Source organism: Puma concolor, chromosome D1 (assembly GCF_028749965.1).
Source record: "Puma concolor isolate L17-30 chromosome D1, mPumCon1.1.hap2, whole genome shotgun sequence".
Classification (NCBI taxonomy): domain Eukaryota; kingdom Metazoa; phylum Chordata; class Mammalia; order Carnivora; family Felidae; genus Puma; species Puma concolor.
Genome location: NC_141676.1, coordinates 90,647,523 through 90,670,368, shown reverse-complemented (window position 1 = coordinate 90,670,368; position 22,846 = coordinate 90,647,523). Strand labels below are relative to the sequence as shown.

General features: G+C 42.2%; 1 protein-coding gene across 1 annotated transcript in view; it reads right to left on the bottom strand.

Annotated features, from left to right (window-relative positions):
* ARHGAP32 (Rho GTPase activating protein 32) overlaps nt 1-16,431 on the bottom strand; it is a 306,604-nt gene extending 290,173 nt beyond the window's left edge. The window contains exon 1 of the mRNA XM_086678673.1: nt 16,127-16,431. The gene's annotated coding sequence lies outside the window, so the exon portion shown is untranslated. The remainder of the gene's footprint in view (nt 1-16,126) is intronic.
* Between the last annotated feature and the right edge of the window lie 6,415 nt (nt 16,432-22,846).

Below are 22,846 nucleotides of genomic sequence, written 5' to 3'. Positions count from 1 at the left end.
TGCGGAAAGGGCAGTCTTTTCAACATGGTATTGGGAAAACTGGATGTCCGTATGCAAAAAAAAAAAAAAAAAGAAATTGGACCCTTATACTATACAGAAAAATTAACTCAAACAGGATCAAAGATCCACAGAAAAGAGCTAAAATTAAAAACTCTAGAAGAGCACATAAGAAAAAACATCATAACACTTAATTGTTGGTGACTTCTTAGATATGACACCAAAAGGACAAGGCAACAAAACACAAAATCGATAAGCTAGACTTCATCAAAATTAAAAACTTTCTGTGCATCAAAAGACACTATTAACAAAGTGAAAAGGCAACCCACAGAATGGTAGAACATATCTGAAATCATGTATCTGGTAAGAGACTGATACCCAGAATGTTATTTTAAAAACTCCAACGACTCAACAACAACATAAACCCAAATAAAAAATGGGCCAAGAACCTGAATCGATAGCTCTCCAAAAACTGATACACAAATGGGCAACAAGCATATGAAAAAATACTCAGTATCACTATCATTAGGCAAATGCGAATCAAAACCACAATGAGATACCACTTCATATCCATTAGGATGGCTACTAGCAAAAAAATAAAAATAATAGAAAATAACAAGTGCCAATGAGCATGTGGAAAAAAAACTGCCATGCTGGGTACTGCTGGTAGGAATGTAAAGTGGTACAGCTGCTGTAGAAAACGGTATGGCAGTTCCTCAAAAAATTAAAAACCGAATTACCATAGGAACCAGCAATTCTACTTCTTGGTACATATCTCAAGGACTGAAAGCAGAATCTCAGAGATGTCTGCACACTCCTGCTCACAGCAGCGGTGTTCACAATAACCAGGAGGCGGGAGCAACCCAAGTGTCCGTCGATGAACAAGTGCACAAACAAAATGCGGTAGATACATACAGCGTGGTATTACTCAGCCTATAAAAGGAAGGAAATCTTGTCACATGCTACAGTATGGATGAAACTTACGGACATCATGCTAAGTGAAACAAGTCTGCCATGAAAAGAAAAACACTGTATGATTTCACTTATATGAGGCAACTAAAGTAGTCATTATTCATAGAGACAGAAAGTAAAATGGGGGTTTACCAGGGGCTGTTAGGAGGGAGAAATGAGTTGTGGTCTAATGGGCACAGAGAATTAGTTTTGAAAGAGGTAAAAGTTTTGGAGATCTGTTTCACAATGAGAATATACTTAACACTACTGAACTGAGCATCTAAAAATGGTTAGGATGGCAAATTTTGTTATGTAAATTTTACAATAAAAAAATTAGTATGAGTAACTAGTTCATGAGGCAACTGTGATGATTAAACCAGTAATACATGCAAGGGGCTTAGGAATAGCTCCTGGCATGTCAATAATACTTAAATAATGTTGGCAGTTGATAACATAAGACAGATATTTACCACTGAGTGAAACCAAATCCTGAACTGAGGATTATAAAGAAGAGCTCCTTGAAAAACAAGCAAGAGTAGTATACTAGTCCAGTAGGCATAGGGAACCTCTTATTCCTGGTTGGTGAGAGGTATACAATGAAATTCAAGTGTAAGGAGGTGGGATCAGCAATCTAGATCAAAGGAACACAAACTCAAGTCTGGGAAAGTTACTGTGAAGAAACTGGGAAAAGTGCTATGGGACATTCTGGTCATATCTTGAAACTCAAAACCCAGCAAAAAGACAGTACTTATATCAGAATGCCAAGCAACCATTCCTTCAAATGTGTGCATTAAGCCACAAATACAACTCCTCAAAAATTATCCTGGCTAGTGAGTTAGTACACAAAAGTCAGCTTAGTTGCTCATGCTTCTTCACAAGCTTTTTTCTTCCCCCATCAAAAGTTCTAACAGAAATAAGCATTAAAACATAAAAAAAAAAAAAAAAAAATCTAACCTTCACCACTCAGAAAAGCCTTTTAGATTAAATCTCAGATTTTCTAGAACTGAAATGGATAAACATCATGCTCTCCTCTCACTGACCACCTGCTTCCAAGTAGGGAGGCAGACAGATTAAGAAAATAGGCTGTGAGGGCGTCTGGGTGGCTCAGTTGGTTGAGCATCCAACTTTGGCTCAGGTCATGATCTCAGGATTGGGGGTTCAACCCCCACATTGGGCTCACTGTTGTCAGCACAGAGCCCGCTTAGGATCTTCTGTCCTCCTCTCTCTCTGCCCTTCCCTTGCTTGTGCTCTCTCTCTCTCTCTCAAAAGTAAACGTTTTAAAAGAGAAAAAGAATATGGACTGTGGAGGCAGAAGGAGCTTTGTATCACTCATACATCCTAATACCTATCATCATAATAGTCAGCTGAATACAAAAGCACCTACATATTCAAAGTAAAACCTGGACTACTTAAAACACTTAGAGCATGATTTCTTAACCTCAGCACTATTGACATTTAGACCAGATAATTCTTAGGGTGAGGAGAGAATATGTGCATGAGTAACATTAGAGAATTAGTTATTCTAAATATAAAAACATAAATCTGGGGGGCACCTGACTAGCTCGGCCCATGGAGCATATAATTCTTGATCTCGGGGTTGTAAGTCTGAGCCCCACATTGGGTGGAGAGATCATTTAAAAAATAAAATCTTTAGGGGTGCCTGGGTGGCTCAGTCGGTCACGCAGCCAACTTTGGCTCAGGTCACGATCTCATGGTTCGTGAGTTCGAGACTCACATTGGGCTCTGTGCTGACAGCTCAGAGGCTGGAGCCTGCTTTGGATTGTGTATGTGTGCTCCCCTCCCCCACTCTCTCTCAAAAAAACGAATAAATGTTAAAAAAAATTTTTTTTTAATTTTTTTTTTTTAATGTTTATTTATTTTTTGGGGACAGAGAGAGACAGAGCATGAACGGGGGAGGGGCAGAGAGAGAGGGAGACACACAGAATCAGAAACAGGCTCCAGGCTCTGAGCCATCAGCCCAGAGCCCGACACGGGGCTCGAACTCACGGACCGCTAGATCGTGACCTGGCTGAAGTCGGCCGCTTAACTGACTGCGCCACCCAGGCGCCCCAAAAAAAAATTTTTTTAATAAAATAAAATAAAATCTTTAGGGGCACCTGGGTGACCCAGTCAGTTAAGCATCTGACTCCTGATTTCAGTGCAGGTCATGATCTCACCATCATGGGATCAAGCCCCACATCAGGCTCTGCACTGGGCGTGGAGCCTCCTCAAGATCCTCTCTCTCTCTCTACCAACTTGTGGTCTCTAAGAATCTACCACTTTAAGTAAACCTCTAATATTCAAAACAAAATCTTTAAAAAAATAAAAATAAAATCTTTAAAAAAACAAAGAGTATAAATCTGGGAAACATCCCTTTCCCAGCCCGAATTAAATGTTTAGAAGTCATTTCCCAATACACATAGAGTAGCACTGAAGAAAACTTTGAGGTCAAGCACACCTAGACTTGAATTCTGAATCAATCCACCATTTCATTGGGTAACCTGAGCAAATGGCCACGGTTTTTTAAGATTAAAATAACTTTTGTAAAGATCAATACAAAATAGGTACTAAATAAAAAGAGTAATAAATTTAGTTTTAAGTGCTAGCACTTTTTTTATCATAACTGCTTAATGAAAGAAATATTTCTAAGATGCACTGTACATTTTCCTGCCTTAATGTAATCTAACCTTTTATAAACAACTCATGGCAACCCTTCTGAACAAATATCACTATAGTAACTGCAGCTGACCCTTGAACAATGCAGGAGTTAAGGGTGCCTTAACTTTTGATTAGATACAACTTTTGACTCCCCAAAAACTTAACTGCTAATGTCCTACTACTGACCAGAAGTCTTACCAATACCACAGAGTCAATTAATATACATTTCGTGTGTTATATGTATTATATGGTGTATTCTTCTAATAAACTTGAAAAAATGTTATTAAGAAAATCCTAAGAAAAATATGTTCACAGTATTGCACTGTATTTATTTTTTAAATCTGCACGTAAGTGGACCTGCACAGTTCAAACCCATGTGGTCCAAGAGTCAGCCATAAATATGACACTAATTAGGGACAAGAGCTATCAAAATGAATACAGAGAATCAAGGTTCAAAATGATGTGATCAATTAAATAGCCAAAGGAAAAACAAAAAACAAACAAACAAAAAAACTACTTCTTCATGGGATTAAATGTAAAACAGTCTTTAGGTTAAAAAGTATCAACAAAGGCAGACGACCTAACAGAAGTTGGAATAGAAAAACTCTAAAAGAATGTAATTGCCTGCATGCCCTAAATGAACCAGAAGTGATAGGCTGTCCAAAAAAAATAGATTAAAGCCAATTTGGGTTAGTAGAGAGGATATGCCAAAATAAGAGTCAGAAGAATGGAGTCCTATTTTCGACGCCCTACTTGACTGAGAATATGTGGCTAGATTAAGCCATGTAACCTACATCTACAGCCTCCTTAATAAGAAAGGTACAAACCTACTGTGACACCTCCAACATTGTCAAGCAAACCAAATAATGTTATAAAAAATGTTAAAGCTATATGCAAAACACTTTATACTATGAGACCTGCATAGTTACCACCCATCAGTCTAGAGCAGGGTTTCCCAATCTTTTTCACTTATGACACGTACAGGAAACGATAGGACCAGTACAGACTACTGAGACAAATGGGCCATGCTGCTAGTAGCCAATAATGATCAGCCTAGAAGCCCTTACCACTCTGTCACTGATCATCCTCTGTAAGGATTCAGGAAATCAGTCTGTCTGGCCCATCTGTAACAGATCCAAAGCACTGTCTGGCACACTGGTTAAGAAGTTCTAATTAAAACAACACGTCTAATGTGGAGCACTGTTAAGAGGGAATGTAACACTTTCCACAATAGCCAGCTGTGGCAAACAATAAAGACCAAAGTGGGACTGTGATAGAACAGTACTACCTTGGACCTAAGAAATCAGAACCCCCATTCTAGGCCTTGGAGGGCCATGCACTGGCCTCCTGCTGGCCACACCCTTGACCATGAGGCCAGTTACACTCAGGGCCTAAAAGTATACACAACTGAAGCCGACACACCCCAGCCTCCTCTTACCCAGGACCCCAGAATCTCCTATTTAGTGGTCTGCTCAGGCCTCTTCTCCAAGTTGGTCCTCCCAAGGGCAGATGATTCGACTATTAGTATTTACAGCCCCAGGCCCAAGAGATGGTCAAAAGGTTGCTATGTGGGGCGCCTGGCTGGCTCAGTTGGGAGAGCATGTGACTCTCGATCATGGGGTCTTGAGTTTGAGTCCACATTGGGTGTAGAGATTACTATAAATAAATAAATAAACTTTAAAGAAAAAAAGTTGCTGTGTGTAAGGTATGTGGTGATGTATAGGCTGTAAGTCCACACATGTGCAAGTACAAAGTCCCTCATGCAAGGAGCCTGGGATGAAAAGAGGAGGTCAGGTTAGAAGTTCATTCTTTACACTTCAGTATGTTATAGAGTGAAACACAGAGGAGTCCGAGAATTCCCTGTTTGACTCTGATTTTAGGTCATTATGAAGTTTTATTTATAAAGGTAGGCAACAGAACATCTTTATCAGCAAGCTCGATTTGTAACTTGTAAATTTTTAGACATATGGCATATGGACTTTCTTTTGGATTCTTGCCATGAGTCCCAGAAATGTTAGGGATGGGCCTGGAAGAGAATATGAATCCCTTGTCATATGAGGAATAGTTGAAAAAAAGTAGTACATTTAGCCTGGAAAGAGAAAATGCTGGTGGGAAGATAAAAGAACCAGCCATTTTTCACATGACAGCTAAAGAGCTATCATGTGAAAAATAAAGCAGATCTGTGTTGTGTTGAAAATGCAAGGACGTACATTCCATTTTAACATAATGAGTAATTTTTAAACAAGAAAAACTCTTTTTAAAAAGAGTTGGGCAGGGGCGCCTGAGTGGCGCAGTCGGTTAAGCTTCCGACTTCAGCCAGGTCACGATCTCGCGGTCCGTGGGTTCGAGCCCCGCGTCAGGCTCTCGGCTGATGACTTGGAGCCTGGAGCCTGTTTCCGATTCTGTGTCTCCCTCTCTCTCTGCCCCTCCCCCGTTCATGCTCTGTCTCTCTCTGTCCCAAAAATAAATAAAAAACGTTGAAAAAAAAAATTAAAAAAAAAAAAAAGAGTTGGGCAGTCATATAACTGAGTTTTCAGACACTACAAACACAGAAGTAGAGGGCAGATGATTATTTTCCAAGGAATTCTAATTTTGGAGAAGGCCAAGACCACATTTTCCCTAGAAGCCTATGTAACTGCAATATTCAATAACCCTATGAACATGGAGCTTATGAAGTATGCAGAGACAACTGGTAAGAAACATAAGGCAAAGTCAAAGAAAGCTTAACCTGAGATAACCTTTCTGTCTTAAAAGTCCCTGCTGTCTGCTTACTCTTGTCATGTGCCTCCTCACAAAAAGAGAGGTAAATTCCTCTGTTCTACAAAAGAAGGAACATATCTCAACATAATAAAGGCCATACATGACACACCTACAGTTAACCTCATACTGGAAGTGCTGGCTAGAGCTATCAGGCAAGAAAAAGAAAACAAGGTATCAGAATTGGAAAGGAAGAAGTTATCTCTAGACTTAATCAAAAACCATTAGATCTAATCAACGAATTCAGTAAAGTTGCAGGATACAAAGTCATTAGACAAAAATCAGTAGCTTTTCTATACACTAACAACAAAATTTCTGAAAAAGAAATAAATCAATTCCACTTATAATAACACCAAAACAATAAAGTACTGGGGCACCTGGGTGGCTCAGTCGGTTTAAGTGTCTGACTTAGGCTCAGGTCATAATCTCATGGTTCTCAAGTTCAAGTGCCACATCGGGCTCTGTGCTGACAGCTCTGAGCCCACAGCCTGCTTCAGATTCTGTGTCTCTCCCTCTCTCTGGCCCTCCCCTGCTTGCGCTCTGTCTCTCTCTCTCTCTCTCAAAAATAAATACACATTTAAAAAAAGTTTTTTTTAACAATGAAATACTTACACATAAATTTTACTAAGAAGGTGAAAGATCTCTCACTGAAAACTATAAGACACTGATGAAAGAAATCAAAAGACACAAATAAATGGAAAGGTAGCCCATGGACTGGAAGAATACTGTTAAAATATCAATACTACCAAAAGCCATTATTCTAAAGGCATGTTTTACAGTAGCAGGCAAAACACCCCTGAAATTTATATGAAACCACAAAAGATCTCAAAGAGCCAAAGAAATCTCCTACGAAAGAAGAACAAAAAAGGAGGTATCACACTTCCTAATTTCAAGCTATACTGTAAAGCTATAGTCACCATAGTAATCTAAAGCACAAGCAACAAAATCAAAAATAAACAAATGAGACTACAAAACTAAAAAGCTTCTACACAGCAAAAGAAACGATCAAAGTAAAGACAGAAATGAAAAAATATATTTACAAAGCATATATATGATAAGGGGTAATATCCAAAACATAAAAAACTTGTACAACTCAATAGCAAGCAAGCAAATAAATGACCCAGTTAAAAAATGGGCAAAGCCCCTGAACAGACATTTCTCCAAAGAAGATCTATGAAAGGCCAACAAGTACATGAACATGTTCAACATCAGTAGTCACTAAGGAAATGCAAATTAAAACCACACCTACGAAATCTTACCTCACACCTATTCAAACGGCCACCATCAAATAGATAAGAGATTACAAATGCTGGCCTGGATGTGGAGAAAAGGGAGCCCTTGTACACTGCTGGTGGGACTGCAAGCTGGGAGAGCCACTATGAACAACCGTGTGGGATCCTCAAAAAAACTAAAACAGCACTACCATATGATCCAGCAATTCCACTTCTGGGAACAGATCCAAAGGTAACAAAAACACTAGCTGCAAAAGATATCTGTACCCCCACATTCACTGCAGCATTATTTATAATAACCAAGACATGGAAACAACTTAAGTGTCTATCAATAGATGAATGGATAAAAAAGCTGTGGTGTATGTATACAATGCAGTATTATTCAGCCATTTAAAACAACAACAACAACAACAACAACAAGGAAACTCACCAGTGGCAACAACATGGATGGACCTCAAGGGCATTATGCTAAGTGAAATAAGTAAGAGAAAGACAAATACTCTAAGATCTCAGCTATATGTAAAATATTCGAAAAACTACATTACATTTAAAAGCCCCAAACTCATAGAAAGAGAAAATTTTTGGTTGCTGGAGGTGGGAATGGGGGGGGAAGGAGAAATTGAAGGAAGGTGGTAAAAAGTACAAACTTCTAGTTATAAGATAAATAAGTACTAGGGATGTCACGCAAACAGGACAACAACAGCTGACACTGCTGTGGGATATATCGGGAAGGTGTTCCTAAAAGAGAGCTTTTTTTTTTTCTTTTCTTTTTATTATGTCTATATGAGATGAATGTTAGCTGAACCTATTGTGGTAATCATTTCACAACATACATAAACCAAAACGTCATGCTGTATTTAGTTTAAGCCTAAACTAATACAATGATGTCAATTATTTCTCAATAAAACTGGGAGAAAAAAACAATTTCAGTAGAGTGCTCAAATGGATCAAGCCAAAGAAGAGAATATGGGGAGCCTAGGTGGCTCAGTTGATTAAGCGTCTGACTTCGGCTCTGGTCAGGATCTCACAGTTAGTGAGTTCAAGCCCTGCATTGGGCTCTGCACTGGTGATGCAAAGTCTGCTTGGGATTCTTTCTCTCTCTGCCCCTTCCCCACTTGCATTCTCTCTCTCTCAAAATAAATAAATACACTTAAAAAGAAAAATAAGAGAATAAGTGGTGAGAAAGTAGACACAGCCAATATAAACAACTGTTGCTGAAAAGCGATCAAAGAAATTGGGCGACAGCTGAAATGAATCATAAGGTGGAGGAGAGGGTAATGTAGAGAAATGATGTATTCAGTTAAGATATTAGTGGCTCAAACAAGATAGAATTTTATTCCTCTCTCACTTAACCATCCGAAGATAAATGAGTAGTTCAAGGCTAGTAGATGGCTCTGCTCCACGAGATCATCCAAAGACTCATTTTATTGATCCTTCTCCCACTAAATGTTGCTCTCACCTGTAATGGTAATATGCATCAGCACCACACTGTCCTCAGCAAAAGGGGGAAAGAGGAAGTAGAAGGAAACTAGCTTCCTAAGGCCATTACCCAGAAATCACACACATCACTTCTGGTCACATCCATTTAGCCAAAACCTAGTCAGATGGCCACACCTAGCTATAAGAGAGGAAATGTAGTCTAGCTGGGCAGTCATGTGCCCAGATAAAACTTGAGGGTCCTGTTACTGAAAGGGAGCCACAAACAATGGCATTTGGTGAATGATTAATCATTGCTACTGCAAGTAATATGAAGCAGGCCAGCATACAAAAAGAGATGATCTAGTAAGGAGAGAATAATTTAGGGAAGAAAATAAGTGCAGAAGTGAAGGCCTTAAGAAGGCAGAAATGAAGGAGATCCAAGGCACAAATTTATTGCCGCAGAAGCAGGGACCCTTGTGTCTTGCCACTTCTCACATGCTTGACTTTTCAGAAGAAAAGTTGTCCCTTGAATGCATTTCCAGGAAGTTTAAGTAATTCTTTCCCAGCGTCTAGTAAATCAAGCTATTACACAGAATGAGCGTAAAAATCTGGCCTGGAATGAGCAATTCACATGGGTTGTCTCCTGACAGGCTGATTCAAACAGTTGCTTCTCTGTCAAAGAGAAGATGATCAAGTTTTAGAGCTGGAGGGAGTCTACAAGACTCATTTTACAAATGTTCAAGACCACAAAGTATCCTCTCCAATAGTACATCCCCAAGTCCTCAAATTGCCACATCAAGGATCATCCCATTGTCTTTCTGCCTAATCTTTTATAATATTCTTTTTCATGATACAGTTATCTTCCCAATGAAATGAACACTTCCTGAGAGACTCAATGCCACTTTTTTTAATATCTATTTTGCACTTTATCTAGCAAGATGCAAAATACATAGTATGCACTCAATGGATACTTTTCAGTTCATTGATAAAAGAGATTTGGTTCCCCTCATCCTACTGGAGCCACCATTGCTACTGAATCAGGAAGACCACCAAATATAAAGCAACTAATAAGGACTGTCATGTTTCACTTGGGTAGGTCAATGCAAACTGGGCAAGTGCGAGAGAATGGGTCCTATTTTTTCAAAAAATTAGAGAATCAAGGAATTTTGAAACAAGAAAGGCTATCAGAGAGACCCCTAGTCTGACCCCTCACTTCAGAAATAAGGAAAATGAGGTTCAGAGACAGGAATTACTTGTCCAGAGTCACAGACTGTTTATAGCAGAGCCAGACAAGAACCCAAGTCCTCTGACTTCGAGTTGAAATCTCCTTCTTTGTTAAAGGTTACTTCACTTTTTGGTCTGTGTTTAATACACTGGGAAATATAGTGAACTTCACATAATACGTTCTTCAAAACTGTTGAAAATGCTACTCATCTTAAAGTCTTTTGGGGCACCCAGGTGGTTCAGTTGGTTGAGCGTCTGACTCTTGATTTTGGCTCAGCTCATGATCTCAAGGCCATGGGATCAAGCCCCACATCGGGCTCCATGCCCTCTCTTCCCTCTGCCCCTCTCCCCCACTCACACGCTCTTTCTCTCTCTGAAATAATAAATGAATGAATGTGTGAGTGAATGAATGAATGTCTTTTTACCACACATCTCTCCAAAGAGGAACAGGATGTAATATTTCCATCCTACACACACAGTAATAAAAACAGTGAAGATCAAGCCTTGCCCAAGATTACAAGGCTGAACCCCAGATAATAAAGATTTTACTATTTAAAGGCAAAGAAACAGAATACCTGCTTTAGAATTCTTACCCAGGAAAAGGTGCTTTTCTTTTCTGATAGAGACAACATAAACATATCATAACACTTCCATAATGCACGGGTCATGCATGCTTTTCCTCTCGATGCTTTCCAACCTCTACAACCTCCAATACTAATGCACATTATAATCCACAGGATAAAATAAGGTACTAAATGGATATATGACTGTAAGTCAAATAATAAGATCTCTCTGAAAACCAGAATTCTACTTCTACTCTGAACACTCTGGTCCACATATTTGTTATGGGAAATGAAACCAAACACCTTATTTATTTCTCATTTCCTTTTACCTTCCTTTTATCTCCTTTCAATACCAGGCCCCCTTGTCCAGGAATACTGTGAAACTGCATCTATTTTATCAGATCTTTATATTTTACTACCTTGGCGAATATTTGCTCTCAAACTTCATCTCTCTAGATAGTCAATCTCTGGTTGTTTTTTCTGTGTTAACCTCAAGAGGAAATACTGAGGTGCTACAAACAGAAGCCTGAACTTCACTTTTCCAGGTACTGCTGCTCTACAGTTTTATCAGAGAGCCCCTCTGCTTCCATCCCCCTTTTCTGCCAAGGACAGTGTGGGAATATTAATGTCCTCCCTTATCTCCCTTGGATCATCCCACTGCACTTAAGCATCATTCAAGGCAGAAACTGCACATTTGTAGGAATGCAAGAGCCACAATGACCCCAATTCTATTTTGTTCAACTCAGTCAGAACAATGACCTTTATTTGCTCACTCTTAATTTGGTATTCATGTTAAATAAACCAGCACTTGAAGTTGAGAAGCACATCCAATTTCTCAATTGTAAGATAATTTAAACCAAATACTTCAAAAAACAGCCTAATATCAAAGCCTCTAGACAGTAAACTAGGTCTACCTTTAGAAAAAAAATATTAAGGGGCACCTGGGTGGCTCAGTCGGTTGAGTGTCCGACTTTGGCTCTGGTCATGTTCTCGCAGTTCGTGGGTTTGAGCCCTGCATCGGGCTCTGTGCTGACCGCTCAGAGCCTGGAGCCTGCTTGGGACTCTGTGTCTCCCTCTCTCTCTGCCCCTCCCCCACTCGTGTTCTGTCTTTCTCTGTTTCCCAAAAATAAATAAAAGTTAAAAAAATTTTAGAATAAAATATTAAGTTTTATTATTTCAACTCTGAACAGGATGTTAATAGGGATGCTAATGCAAATCATAAGGAAAATTTAGAGTGTCGTATACATGTAAGAAAAGTTATCTAACACCGTGGCCTCATTAAGATAGGTTTTTCTCACATATCTCTCGAGAGAAAAGAAAGAAAGAAAGAAAGAAAGAAAGAAAGAAAGAAAGAAAGAAAGAAAGAAAGAAAGACCAGTACCAAATGAGAAGTGGTATTTAACTTCAGTTTGCAACATAGAACAGTATCAGGGAATGGTCAAAAACCAGGATCTCCAAAAAACAGCTGAACTTTCTTTCCATCCATTCTTAATCATCTAAATAAGCAAGTGATTAATAAAACTACAGTACAATATATGGGAAATTTCTCAAGTTATTCCAATTATCAGTCGTGAACTAAACTAATGGTTTCAGTGAAGGAGAAAATTCTGTAACGAGCAGCATACCGCCCAGGAAAACAGCTCTACGATACAGGGGCAAAGGTGGCCTACGATATTTCAGGCATAGTGTTTAGCCACCACCATCATAATCATCGATAACTCACTGAGTGCTTACTATATGCTTATACTGTGTTAAGCACTGACAAGTGCCACTTCATCTAATCAACAGTACAACTTCTAAGACAGATTCTAGTGTCACTGTGAATCAAGGAGGTAACTGAGGCACCAAGACATTAGTCTGCCCTGGATCAAAGTTTGTAAGTATAGCAGCTGGCATTCGAACATAAGACTACATGGCTCCAAAGCAGAAATTAGAGTCTTTCAAGGGGTCTTAACCCCTGTAATGCTATGACAGGAAATAAGGCATATGCTAAGTAAAGCAAAAATGTCCAAGTCCTAAATCAGGGGTTGGCAAACTTTTTCAGTAAAGGGCCAGAAGATAAATATTTTAGGCTTTGCCAGCCATACTGTCTCTGCTGCAAGAACTCTGCTGTTGCACTGCCAATGTAGCCACACACAATACATAAACAAATGAGCAAGACTGTGTTCCAATAAAACTGTATTTATGGACACTGATATTTGAATGTCATATAACTTGTACACATTATGAAATGTCTTTTTTGATTTTTTTCCTATTATTTAAAAGTTTTTAAATCATTCTTAGCTCATAGGCCATACAAAAAACAAACTGTGGGCCACATTTGGCCTACAGACTGAATTCTGCCAACTTCTATAATAAATGAGGCAGACAAATATAAAATATTTTTTTTACTCAACCCTTCTCACAAATCCTAACTTGTAACTTCTTTCAGAATTTAGGCACCTGGGTGGCTCAGTCAGTGAAGCATCTGACTGTTGACTTCGGCTCAGGCCATGATCTCACGGTTTGTGGGATCGAGCTCCACATCAGGCTCTGCACTGACAGCAAGGAGTCTGCTTGGAATTATCTCATTCCCCCTCTCTCTGTCCCGTGCACACACACTCTTGCTCTCGCTCTCTCTCTCTCTCTCAAAATAAACATTTAAAAAAATAAAATAAAGAAGCTTAAGTCTCAATAAGCTTGACATCTGTCCCAGAATAATCAAAATTTCCAAAGAATCCAAAACTATAGGTACTATGTATGGATTTCCTAAGAATGAGAAAGAATCACAAAATTTTGGAAGTGGAAGAAATCTAACACATTCTCATTCCTCATGCACATTTTCTAAAATTGATGTTAACATACTGAAAACAATTAAATAGTAAATTTATACATAATAACAGTAATACCTTACGTGTATAAAATATTTTACAAAGCAGTTTCACATTCTCTCATCTCATCCTTCACAACAACTCTGTAAGGAAGACAATGCGAGCCCCCTCATCTCTGTTTTATACCTAAGGAAAACAAGCTCGGAAATGTAAATACCTTTCCCAAAGAAGGAACCAGGCCACACAGCTACTAAGCGGCAGAATTGCAACCATGACCTGATGTCAAGGCCTGCTGTCTCTTAACTACTTCCATGGACATCAGGTTTCATGTTAACAGGTGAAATCCTAAATTCTCAAGAATATTAACCATTATCTATAAATACAACATAATACAACCTTTAAAATACATTGAACAACATTCATCTTGTTCATTTTTCTTCTGCCACCACAGTCTTCTGAAGAAAACAGGTGCTACTCCTTGACATTTGTTAAATGCATTTACAGTCAACAGTGAATCTATATATACTGTGCAGACAATATACCCAGGCCAGCTGGGAAAGGGGAAACACTGCTGAATAAGACATCTAAAGACAGAATAAGAGAAAGAGAATGGGAGGTGGAGATGAATGTACTGCCATTAAAGTCTCACCCAACTGATGACTGGAATATGATGTGGGGGTTGGGAAAAGAAAATAAAAGGAACATAACAACTGGAATTCAAACCAACATCAAAGACTCTAACGACAGTTGAACCTGCCTGGCTGCTTCCTAGTCACTCCCTCGAAAACAAAACAGTTATATAACCGGGGAAGGTTCTTCCAACTAACATTTCCTCTCTGGCCCACTTACACTTTATCGCCCACCTCAATGTGCACGACCATACAGTAAACTGGGCCTCCACGCCAGCTATGGCAGGACAAGTCTCTGTCCAAAGTGCTGCTTTATTCCATGGGCTGCTTATAGGGACGATGGTATGAAGAAGACACGGTTCCAAACTCACCCCATTCTAGAGACTTGTTCTATAAAGAATCACCACATATCCAATTTTAGGAATGAAGTAGATACCAGATATTCCTGTAAATGGACATTACAACACCATAATGTCTCATCTTCACGAACAGCCCTAATGAAAAGAATTCATACCAATGAGTACTTGAAAACTCTGAGGTCATGTTGTGGCAGCAGTTAGGCTTCTATTTTCTTCACTCTCAAGTCCAAGGAGCAAATAACAAGACTCCGAGTTAGATGTCAATTTACACCATAAGGAAAAATATACTAAAGAATTATAACCATCACTCCCCAAACATATTACAACAAATCCTATTACTGATTCAAACTAGCACATTATCTGGACTCTAACAGCCACTGTCCCCCAGTACCATATGCTTTTCCTTCTTCCAATATAAATATGAATATGGACAACGTTTAGAAAAGCAACCAGTGTATCAGAAGTTATTCCCATTCAGACGGACTTGAAAGGTCTAAATCTGTGCCAAATAAAACTCTGAAAGAATGGAAAATAAAAGAGATGCTGACAACAATGCAATGTGGCTCAGCTGCCAGCTACCCACGTAGCATCACGCACTGCCCCAAGCACTTTAAAAGCAGATTGCAATTCTGCATGGAGATCAAAATTATAATTATCCAAATTCTATTTCCTAAAAGATAACTACTAAACTGCATCCCAAGCATCCTGCTGTGAGTCTTCTCCCCTCCACCTTCTTTAAGCTTCAGCAACAGAAGGTTAAGTTATCAAGGGTCCAGAAGTAGACTAAAGCTACATCAGGTTTGACTTTCCCTCCCTACCGATACTTGTGATCTATTTGCGAAAACCTTTCCCATATTTACTCAAGTCAACAAAATGAGAAAGGCCCAATACGGTGAGCTCGGGACGGGCACTAAGTCACCAGTTTCGTCCAATATGTAGCGGCAACTTCAGCCAATTAGAAAGATGAGAGGGAAGACTCCAAGGTAGTCCCTGCGAGCAGAGACGGCTCGCCCAGCCTGCCCCACGCACACCGGGGGGCGGGCACCGCGAGGTCGCCCGTGGGCAGCAGCGGAGGGAAACGCTCCCGCGGCGGCTCCTCTGGGAGCGCCCGTGTCCCCAGAGCCCCCACTCAGCTATTCCCTGGGAGTCACGGCTCCTGCTTGACTTGAGCCTCAGCCGCGAAGCACTGCAGCAGGCCAGAAATCCGTCGGAACCCCTGGTCCGCCCAGGCCGGGGCGGGGGGGGGGGGGGGGGAGTGGGGGACTGGGGATTCGAGCGCGGGAGGCGGTCGGCCCAAAGCGCGGTCCACCCCGGGAGGCTGGGGAAATGAGTCCGGGCGGGGGGGGGGAGACGTGGGGAGGGGGGGGTCCGGGGGAAACCCGAGATGGTCTTCTAAGAACATTCGATCCGGAACCTTTACTTTAAAAAGAATTTATTCTAAAAAGGCAAGCAAGGCCCCCGCAGCTTTCCCTGCGGCGCCTGCCCACGTCACCCGAGCCCCCGGCCCTCCCGCGGCCCCCGCCTTACCGAGCCCCGCGGCCCCGCCGCGCCGCCGCGGCGTCGCTGCGCCCCGCTCGCCGCTCCGTGTCTGCCCTCCGCGGGCGCCGGGCCCGACGCCCTCCTCCTCCTCCTCGCCGCCGCCGCCGCCGCCGAGCACCGCCCGCGCCACGGAGCCTAGCGCCTAGCCGCCGAGGGCAGCCGCCGGGGCTCGGCCGGGCGCCCCCCGCGCCAGCGCCTCATCCCGCCTCGCCGCCCCGTCAGGCTCGGGGGCGGGGACGCCGGGCTCCGGGCCGCGGCCTCAGAGTCCCCACCTCCGACACGCACCGCGCTCGCCCTCCCCCGGCGGAGTCGGCCCCGGGGACGCGGTCCTGAGGTGCCCGAGCCCCCCACCCCGACGCCTTCGGGCCGCCCCCGCCCCGTTCGCCGGCGCGCGCCCAGCCGGAGCCCGCCGCCGGCCCAGCCTCCGCCTCCTCCGCTCCGCCTCCTCCTGCACCCGCGACGCCCGCAGCGGGGAGAAGAGGCGCGCCGCCGCGGCCGCGGGCACGAGCACGCGCGAGGAGGGCGGGCGGAGCGCGCGCGCGGCCGAGGGCGGCGGGGGCGCGCCCAGGCCTCGCCTGCTGTTGTCCCGGGAGCGCACGTGCAATGCGGGGGGGGGCGGCGAGGGGCGCGTGGCTCGCCTTCCCCGGGGGCGCGAGGGCCGGCGGGGAGCTGGAAGGGGGCTGAGATGCTTGCTGCCGTAGGGATTCGGACGTAGTGTGATGCCTCGGCTTCTGCATTGTGCTGCGGTGCAAAAATAAAAAACCTGCCGCAGCAGCAGTAACACCAGGAAGAGCTATCCTGCGAGACTACGGCAGTGGCTCCTCTCCACTCCCAACTGACCCCTGAATACTGTCACCGCTCGGGGGAAGAGAGGGGGCGTTGCCACTAGTCAGGAAGATCCTCGTGGCTCCAGCTCTTGCGCATTTTGGTCCAAAACCAACTCGCACCGGTTATTATTTGGAATCGGAGGCCTAAAAGTTCCTTCAGTTGGTTTCTTCATTCAGAGTTATGGACCAGAAGACTGGAAGCGACATGGCAGGGGAGAGGAAGGACAAGCAAGGGTGAAAGAGTAGCAAACCTGAAGGTGCGCGGCTAGACTGAAAAGCGATTTTGGAGCAAGTGAAGCAGCTCACAGGAAACCCGCTGCCTGTGGATGGCACTGCCCTTGGTTCTTCCCTATTCCTTTTGTTCAGCCTCCAGAGATGAGCAGCGCTTCCTTCCACCTGCAATAACCATCTGTGTAACAGAATAGATCTTGACATTCTACCGTTCTATTTTCGTTGTTTTCTTTTATATATGTACTTTTCACTCCTGATTCATGTGGTATCTAAATGTTGTTGGGAGGTGGTGGTTAACCTACATAATTTAACTTTTGGTCTTCAAACCTACAGATGCCAAATATACTGCATCATCTAATGTCACTGCAGTGATTTGGGTCCACTCAGCATTCAGTCATTTCAGTGGGTGTCATTGAATATAAAATGTGGCCTTGACCACACTTAGCACAATTTCAAGGGCATGTAGGTGAAGCAGGATTTCAACACATCCTGGGGGGGAAATTAGGGAGTGAACATGTTCAGTAATCCCACACTTGCCAGCTCCAGTATAACCAAAGTTTCTTTAAAGACCAAGATTCGGGATGTTTTCTAGCAGAGAACAAGGTCAGGGATAGAATGAGAAGTGTACATAGAGGGACAAACTGGGATAGGAACATTTAAAGAAGCCTACTTCAAATAAATTGGATCCTGGTATCCCAGCCATCTGCTGGAGACAGGTATAGTTAGTATCCATAAGTCTTAATGGGTACTTCCTAAGTGCTAGAGAAACAGCAAGATAAATCATGAAGACTGGAGATCTTGATTTCAACAAAAGCCCGTAGTTTAAAAATTACTCTTCCTTTGGGGCGCCTGGGTGGCTCAGTCGGTTAAGGGTCAGACTTCGGTTCAGGTGGTGATCTCACGGTTCATGGGTTCAAGCCCTCTGTCAGGCTCTGTGCTGACAGCTCAGAGCCTGGAACCTGCTTCGGATTCTGTGTCTCCCTCTCTCTCTGCTCCTCCCCCACTCATGCTCTGTCTCTCTCTCAAAAATAAATAAACATTAAAAAAAATTTTTTTAGGGGCGCCTGGGTGGCGCAGTCGGTTAAGCGTCCGACTTCAGCCAGGTCGCGATCTCGCGGTCCGTGAGTTCGAGCCCCGCGTCGGGCTCTGGGCTGATGGCTCAGAGCCTGGAGCCTGTTTCCGATTCCGTGTCTCCCTCTCTCTCTGCCCCTCCCCCGTTCATGCTCTGTCTCTCTCTGTCCCAAAAATAAATAAAAGTTGAAAAAAAAAATTAAAAAAAAAATTTTTTTTAATCACTCTTTCTCCAAACTGCAGCAGTTCCAGGGGGTCACTTTGGACCACAGGGAGCCATCTCTGGAAAGAGGGACATGTATGTAGAGAGGAATTCAATAGCTTGTGTTGTTCCCAGGATTGGTGAGCATTAAACATAAAACCTCCTGGGATGTCAAAAGGAAGCCAGTACCAGACATTAAACCAAGTCAGCATGGGAAGCAAGTTTTGCCCAAGGCTCCAGTCCCTTGCCTACTCTCAACTACAGTAATGACATTCTGCATGCTTTTTGAAAATCTTCACATCCCAGAGTTTTGCGATCACACCCCGAAATTCAGCTGCAGTGGCTGAATGTTCAAGGGTTATGCCCAACCGGTGGAGGAGGTAAATATAGAAAGGAGCTAGGATTTATGCATTTGTTGGATGACACAGATATTTTACTTCAGAGCCTCAAAACATTTTGGTAACTTTCCCCTTGTTGCTATTATATCTAGTTCAGAGAAAGCACAAATGGATTCCATATGTGTATGCCAAATGTCAGAGGTGTTTGAGCAAGCTTGAGGGTGCTGATGCTCCTTACTCTCATTCTGAGTCAGCACTCCCTCTCCTTGGAAAGAAGCATCCAAATATCCTAGGAATAATAGTTATTATTGCTAAACCTGCAGCTAAACTGAAGGTGGTTATTTCTGGGCAACTCTGCAGCCATCTGAACTTGGTGTTTCAGATGTTTGTAATCAATTACCTGTGTCCTAATAACACCTTTAGTGATCCAATACATCTAACCTAAAAATTGCAACCTTCCGTAAAAGAGAAAAAGCCTGTCAACCTGTAAAATAATGTTAAATATCTGCATTTGTTGTGCGTTGATTCAATACCACAACAGGTGAGGGGCAAGAGAGGGAGGGGGAAAAAAGGCTAACCCCTCTCCCTCTGAAGCTGTTGGAGGCCTCAGCCTGGCACTGTCATCTTCCAGACAGTAGCATCTGGGCTCACTCCTGGCATCTCTGATCTGTTGCACTGCAGTCCCCTCCAGGCACTGAAGCAGCGTCATGGTGCAGACAAATAGAGCCAGTGAGAGGGCAGCCACACGGACGACTGCAACACTCACCTAACCTTGAGTTTCAGAGAGAGGCCTGGGAATTGAGCAAGGGAAGGAGGGGAAGCTTATTCATCCCCAAATTGAATGCTCAACAGCTGGCTTGAGAAATATGAGTTGCTGAAAGTGGGCCAGGTTTAATAGAGAATTTCCCCAAAGTGACATTTGACATTACCTTGTTTATTTATTTTTTTCCTGGCCCAAGGGCCAGCTCCATAAAGCGTCCCATAAAACAGGACAACAAAATAGATTTTTGAAAAGACGTGTCCTCTGTGTTGCATTCTCCTGGCTAATACAGATGCCCAAGGAGTAACCTCTCTTAAACTTTGAGCCCTTTACAACAAAAAGCTACTATTGAGCAAAATTTTAGAAAGGGCTCAGCAGTCCTATTCCCTGGGATGTGACACATCCCTGGGGGCACGCTTTGAAACAATAAACTCTCTTTTCTCCTGTCCTCCACTGGCCACATTTTGGTTCACATTAGCCTCTATCACAATAATGTAGGACTTCGGGTTGTTCTCCCACACAGATTTCCTTTTTCAGTCTTTAATCCTTTACACCCAGCTATAGCTCTCTACACTTCTGCTTTGAATCATTCAGCCTGATGGTAGCTCCTTTGCTGTCTCTTCACTTAAGTCCTTCTCCTCTTCCAGGATTCTAAATGTTGGCTGGCCCGCAGCTCTGACCTTGGGCCTTTTCTATTCTCTTTCTATACTCCTTCCCAGGGCAGTCTCCTCCAGACCTTGGCTTTAAATAGCCTCCATCCACTGATGTATATCTTCAACCCCGACCTCTTCCCAGCACTCCGGGCTCATATATCCAGCTGCCTCCATGGCATCTCCATTTGGGTATCTCAAACTTAATGTGCCCATAACAGAACTCTTCATTTTCTGTATTAAAAACAAAACTCAAAATTGCTTCCTTCAAGTCTCTCCCATCTCAAGACAAAAACATCTCTCAAACACTGCTTTCATTTTTGTAGCAAATCCTTCCAGTTTTACTTCAAAACATATACTGAATTCAATCTCTTTTGTCCCTCTTTACCACTAACACCCACATCTGTGCCCCCATAATCTCTCTCCTGGGTGACTAACTGGTCTCCTGCTTCCATTCTTTCCCCTTCATGGTCTAGCCTCAGTGTAGCAACCTGAGTATTTCTTTCCAAATATTAGTAAGATAATATCATACTCCCTGCCCCAAACTCTCCAGTGCTCTATTCTTCTAATCACACTACAATAAAATCCAAAGCCCTTCCCTAGCCTTGCAAGTCCCCCCTTTAGTCCCAATGCACTTCTCCAGTCTTGTCTTCTTTTCTTTTTGCTTTCTTTCTTTTTTTTTTTTTTTTTTTTTTTTTTTTAAGTAATCTCTACATCTGATGTGGAGCTCGAACTCACAACCCCCGGATCAACAGTCACATTCTCTATGGACTGAGCCCACCAGGTGCCCCACAAAGTCTTGTCTTCTTAACATTCACTTTGCCAGCTAGGAGGTCAGCCTCCAGCTGTTCCTTAAAAGCAGCCAGGGTCACTTCCCTTCTTTTAAATTAACCTTTTTGGGGCACCTGGGTGGCTCAGCTGGTTAAGCATCCAAGTCTGGATTCCAGCTCAGGTCATGATTTCCTGGTCCGTGAGATCAAGCCCCACATCAGGCTCTGCACTGACAGTGTGGAGCCTGCTTGGGATCCTCTCTCTCTCTCAGTCTCTCTCTCTTTCCCTCCTCCACTCTCTCATGCTCCCTCTCTCTCTCTCAAAATAAATAAATAAACTTAAAAAAGTAATTAATTAAACTTTTCAACTGCTATAAAATAGGTTTGCCTTCTCTGTCCCCTTATTCTGCTCTTTTTTTTTCTTTCTTTTCTTTTCTTTTTCTTTTTCTTTTTCTTTTTTTTTTTTTTTTTTTTTGGACACAGAAATGATCATGCAGATGATTATGTTTTGTAACTGGTTACCTATTTGCCTCTCTTAGTAAAATGAGAGCTCCTCGAGGTCAGGTACTTTGTTTTTCACCACTGCATTCATATTGCCAAATAAATGAATAAATTCTGTACTGCCCGAGTACATAATCTGTATGCTCACTTACTTTCTGCTGTTACTTATTGCTATGGATGTATCTTTATACTTATCACAAGTGCAGACAGCTGCAAATTATAAAATTATATAATTTGCAAATTACTGTAAGTCAAATCGAAACGAATTATATTGAAAATCTGAGAAAATATCAAGATTCAGTAGTGAAGGATACATATGAAATGAGTAATTTAATACCTATAAGGCAAAATCATACTCTAACCTGTAATTAGGTTTTGATCTGTTTAAGTTAAGGGCACAGAAAATTAAAGCCAAGTTATATGAAATGTCTTCTCATTCCCAACAAAAATAATCACCATCTTGGAAAGAAATGTGGTAAATTTTAGCAGATGCTAGTTCTCCCTGTCATTTTTCTATCTTGTCCCACTCCATGACCTTGAGGAAGTCAATGGCATTTCCCATCTGTGTTCCCATCTGTGAAATGGGCCTGCTCACTTTGTTCATTAGTTTGGGTGTATCAGAAAAAGTAGAATAATTTAATTATCATGAAAAAGCTTTGGAAAGAAAAGGAATTTGGAAATTAACAGTGATTATTATGCCTCCCAAACCTCTTTGCATAATATTTTGAAAACGAGGCAGAAATAAATCTAATTTTGAGAGACAACTAAAGACTTACAAAAAATCTCTCCACATTTCTAAAATGATCAGGAAAAACTGTTCAGAGGTACCAAAGCAATCCACTGTCTGAGCTCTACACTTGGCATCATCCTCAGCAACAGAGATTCCATTTTATAGTCCGATATGAACTGAGGCCAGGAAATGAAAGGAATCACAATAAAGTGTAAGTTGTTGAATAAAGTATTAATTCTGCTTCTTAGCAAGCAAAGTCATGCAGGGGCTCATGAAACAATTAACAAAGAGACAACTATAACATTGATGTATACGAAATCCTTAAGGGGCAACAAAATGTTTGGAAGGGGGAACTTTTTGAAGTTGTATTTCCCCAGCAAACATGCTGCTTTATTTTTAAAACGTATGTTTCATGGAGGTGGCTTGGAGGAAACTAAATCTATCGGTGGCTGTGCAGTGGGGAGGGTGATGAGATGTTGCTACTGCTCAAGAGAACACACACACACACACACACACACACACGCACGCACACACGCACGCGCACACACACACACCATTTCACTGTAAACACATTGAGTGCTATACCCCTCCCTCAGAGCTCTGCCTGAATCAGCACTCTACTCAGCTG